This window comes from Pinus tabuliformis, chromosome 4_1 (genome assembly GCF_031772625.1).
Source record: "Pinus tabuliformis cultivar Carrire ecotype Pingquan chromosome 4_1, CPIR1, whole genome shotgun sequence".
NCBI lineage: Eukaryota > Viridiplantae > Streptophyta > Pinopsida > Pinales > Pinaceae > Pinus > Pinus tabuliformis.
In genome coordinates this window covers 557,232,195-557,237,475 of record NC_142303.1, presented here as the reverse complement: position 1 = coordinate 557,237,475, position 5,281 = coordinate 557,232,195, and the positions used below count along the sequence as shown (strand labels likewise).

Sequence of the window (5,281 nt, the reverse complement as noted above, 5' to 3'; positions counted from 1 at the left end):
ACCAATATTGTGTAATCAAAATCATTCTCGATTCCAATTTTCTTTTTCAATTTCTTGCAAGTTTGTGCAATTATTCTTCAGCTAGATTTGTATTTGCACTCTAATAATTTTACACCATTGCAATAATAGTCTCAAAGTTTTAACTCGCAGAAACATGGAAAATCAATACTTTTTGTGATTGGATAAGGAACACATGAAATTTAAAATTAATACCTTTAGTGATAAGAGAAGGAAGGTATGAAATTCAAAACGCATTTCGGGATGAAGGGTACATTCTCATGATTCAAATTCATGAGATGGTTTAACAACGTTAAAGCGAAAAAATTGTGGTAATATCCACCCAAGTGAGGGGATGGATGAATAACCTTAAATGTGTGGATAAAAAAGTTTGAAGACTATTCTCATCCTTGTCGATGGATATGCAAACCGTCTCTCCTTTCTACTAATACTGAATTCAGGAGATGAAAGATGTGGTTTTCGCTTATTATCATAACTAGGTCGACATGTGGTATTTTTTAGCCTTTACATTAGCTGGACAAGTTACGCAAGTTTGAGGAGGGAAAATGTTTCATGTAACAGATGACTACAACCCTTAACCAATTTATAGCCAATTTTCATAAATATTTTTTTAATAAATTAAAGTCAGTAAAGGATATACGAAACAGAAAAACCATTATCATACTTTCCATATTGTACATGGGATCATGTATTACATGAAGAATATTCTGAGATTATAAATAATCCATACCATTCATAATTTAAAGATTTGAAATTCCTCATGCTCAATTATTTTAAAGATTTGAAATACCTCAAGCCAAAATCCAATATAGGCCATGCCTATCCATATAATAAAATTATAATTTTTTTTTTTTGGGAAACAATTATAATATGTATATCATATTTTAAAAAATTTAATGATGAAGATTCATATTAATAATTAAGATATTTTATATTTTATATTTAAATTTAACTAATAAACATATAAAAACTTAATACTTACAATATTTTTTTCAATAAAAACATACTCTTTGTATATGTATATAAGATTAAAAATATCTATAACATGCCAAAAAAATGTCATTCATATATATATATATATATATTAAATTTATGTTAACTTTGAATCTATAAGTCTCTACAAATCAAAATTTTCAAACATCTTTCCAAAAAATAAATCTTTTGTTCAATTTTTGTTTTCTTGAAATTTACATTAAAAACAAGTGTAATATGCAGTTTTGCTACTTAGTACTTACTTCTTATGTAAAAATTAATTGATAACTAATTTAGATTAATTCAAATGTTAGAGTCAAAAACCTTTAAAACCGTGTAATTGATAGTTATTTTAGATTAATTTAAATGTTTATTGAATTAAAAACCTCCAAAACCATGTATATATAAAGTATGCTACATAATAATCATAAACTCCAATTTAAAATAGCTTTACACATAATATCATATTTATATATCTTAAAATTAAATGAAATTATTATTATTATTATGTAAAAAATTGTATTAAAATTTATAAATATATAAATTTTGAAATGCAACATCAATATTTTTCACGTAAAAGACATAAAATAAATAAATTAAACATTGTCTAAATAAATAAATTATATTTAAAGAGAAATATAAATGGTTTATGCAAATAAATTAATTTAAATGAATATTGTAACTAAAAAATATGTTGTTATTTATTTTATATTAATTTCATTATCCAATTATTAATTAAACAATTAAAAACTGTGAAATTAAAAACAAAATAAAATAATATATGAATGACTATATTTATTGCCTTTTACATTTTTATTAGTAAAACTATATAGTAAAAGTAAATAATAAAAAAGCGAGGTGTAAAAATAAATTACTAAGCATAAATATATAGATTTGATAGGTGTATTCAGTTATTAAAAGTTATGACACTTGGTTTGGTACTTAATACAATGCCAATTCATTTTCATAAATATTTTGATTTTGATAAGTGTAATCTTTATTAAATGTTTTGACACTTGGGTTGGTACTTCATACAATGACAATTAACTTTCATAAATATTTTGTTTTTGATAGTTGTACTCCTTATTAAAAGCTATGACGTACCTCATACAATGACAATTCATTTTCATAAATATTTTGGTTTTGATAGGTGTACTCTTTATTAAATGTTATGAGACTTGGTTGCATGCAATGTTATTTTTGATTTTTTGTTTTTTGATTTTTTGTTTTCTTGACAATTCAATTTTAAACACCATGAAATTAGTCATTTCATGTAAATGAACCAATAGAATATATAAATTCAAATTTAAAAAATATTTAGTTTTTTCAAGCCTAATGAATTTTATAAAATCTATTTAGAAATTTCAAAACTAATTGAAAGTCAAACATTTTCACTAAAAACAAAAATAATATAACCCGCTAAATATAAACATATTTACATTTTTAAATCGTTTACTCCCCTCCATATTTGATAAGACAGTGTTTAAAATAGATCACTACAGAATCTTTGATAAGGAGAACAAACACATAGAAGGATGATAGACAAAAAACCAGTAAAACATGAATCTTTGAAAACTTTCAAACTTTTGCAAAGAGAAAACTATATTGACCTTAAAAATACTACAATACACACAAGGTTTTTCCCAAAGAGTTTTGAACCATTTGTCTTTCTTTTTCATACATTATATATCAAAATGTACAAAAATTTAAGATCCATAATATCCAGGAAAGAAACCATAAAATATTACAACCTTTTTATGATACAATTTACTAAACAAATTTTATCCCTATTGACAAAATTATGTGTATTCCATGTCGAGCTCTCGAACTGGGAACCATAATACATGAATATTTTTTATTTCTTTTCCATACATTATATATCAAAATGTACAAAACTGTAAGATCCATAATATCCAGGAAAGAAACCATAAAATACTACAACCTTTTTATGATACAATTTATTAAACAAAATTTATCCCTATTGACAAAATTATGTGTATTCCATGTCAAGCTCTCGAGCTGGGAATAATAATACATGAATATTTTTTTACAAGTTGTCTCCAAATAATTTGTTTGGGTTTCCAAATCTTTCTCTTTGGCATGTTGTTTGACTGTCAGGCAAATGACCTGCACAACATAACCAACTCTTGAGACATGCCACACGTTTTTAATATATGCATGTCAATATTATACTAGGAACAATGCTCCCAAGATGAGAATTTGGAATCACATGAAACATAAACCTATTGTTGGCTTGATAGCTAGATTAGAGCTTCAATGAATGAAAATTGATGAACAAAATAGACATGTGACATCCATTATGTTGTGATCACTACAATTTGGAAGCCAACCATTATAGCTTGCTGACACCCCTTATGCTTTACTTCATTAGGAGAGGGAGATAAATCTCCACCATTGGTTTCTAGTGAGATTAAGGGAAAATTAAGAAAGAAGATATATCAACAAACCTAGCAAATCACCAATTGGACAGTTGTCAACCAACGAAGCATGTTCCAATGGAGGATGATCCATAGGATGATTCATAGGAGAAGATCTTTCATTTGTAAGATAACAATGCAATTTTTATCAAAGAAAATAATGACATGTAAAGTAATACATAAAACATAATATTGACTACATGAATTAGGAATCCCATACATTGCACCTTGAATGATGTGATAGCTAGATAGATGGTGCATCCGTCTATGTGCTTGAATTGAATTCACACCGGTGGGATGTCACCCCTCTACAAACATTCAGACATTATATTAAGAACATTAATAACATCCAGTACACACATATAAGAGAAAATTAATAGGAAAGATATAGCAACAAACTTGGAAAATCACCAATTGGTCAGTTGTCAACCAACGAAGCATGCTCCAGTGGAGGATGATCCATAAGAGAATCTATTGCATTTGTAGAATAACAATGCAATTTTCATCAAAGAAAATAATGGCATGTAAAGTAATACAAACGTCATAATATTGATTACGTGAATTAGGAATCACATCAAATGCACCTTGAATGATGATAACTAGATCGATAGTGCATCTGTCTATGTGCTTGAATTGAAGGCACACTAGTGGGATGTCGCACCTCTGCAAACATTCAGACACTACATTAACAACATCAAAAACATCCAATACACACATTTAAGAGCAAATTAAGAGGGAAGATATAACAAAAAACCTGGCAAACATGGTAAAGTTTAAGGGTGAATTTTAGCGGTGAAATTTAAGGGGTTTTTCATTTTATGGGGGCGGAATTTTTATAAAACACCCATTTCATATATTTAGCACAACTTTTATTTAAAAAATAATTATTTTTTTCATTTTAGCCTAAAAAAAGGGGTGGATAAACTATGAAAATACTCATTTGATCCGATTCACCTGGTTTGGGAGATTATATTCCATTATAATCCCCCGATTTTTTACTTTGCAATGTTAAAGTTGTTTGCAATCGCCCATTTTCTTGTCTGGGAGGTGGTTTGGGAGGTTGTATTTGGTCGCAATAAATAAAAATATAAATAAAGTGGAGGTATGGTAAGTAAATAAAACCTCTTTTTATACTTACTCCAAAGGTACGGTAAATAAATAAAAATATAAATAAACTAGAGGTATGGTAAATAAATAAAGCATCTTTCTATATTTAGTCCATAACTCTCTTTCTATTTAATATGGTAAATTAACAAAAACATCAATAAATGCGAGGTATGGTAAATAAATAAAACATTTTTTTAATATTTACTCCATAAGTCACCTTATATTTACGAACACGCAAGAGTGTAAATAAATAAAAATAAAAATAAAGTGGAGGTATGGTAAATACATAAACCCTGTTTTTATACTTACTCTAAAGGTATGGTAAATAAATAAAAATATAAATAAACTAGAGGTATGGTAAATAAATAAAACCTCTTTTTATATTTAGTCCATAACCCTCATTCTATTTAAGAAGGCTAAAAGAGGTATTGTAAATTAACAGAAATATAAATAAATGCGAGGTATGGTAAATAAATAAAACATTTTTTTAGTATTTACTCCATAAGTCACCTTATATTTACGAACACACAAGGGTGTAAATAAATAAAAATATAAATAAAATGGAGGTATGGTAAATAAATAAAATCTCTTTTTATACTTACTCGAAAGGTGTGGTAAATAAATAAAAATATAAATAAACTAGAGGTATGGTAAATAAATAAAACCTCCTTTTATATTTAGTCCATAACCCTCATTCTATTTAAGAAGTCTAAAAAAAGAGGTATTATTTAAGTGAATCGTATGGG

At 26.7% G+C, this 5,281-nt stretch overlaps 1 non-coding gene across 1 annotated transcript; it reads right to left on the bottom strand.

The window, feature by feature from the left end:
• Positions 1 to 318: 318 nt before the first annotated feature.
• Positions 319 to 449, bottom strand: LOC149177061 (U6atac minor spliceosomal RNA). Its single transcript, XR_016258969.1, has one exon. It is a non-coding gene; the product is annotated as a U6atac minor spliceosomal RNA (small nuclear RNA).
• Positions 450 to 5,281: the final 4,832 nt, after the last annotated feature.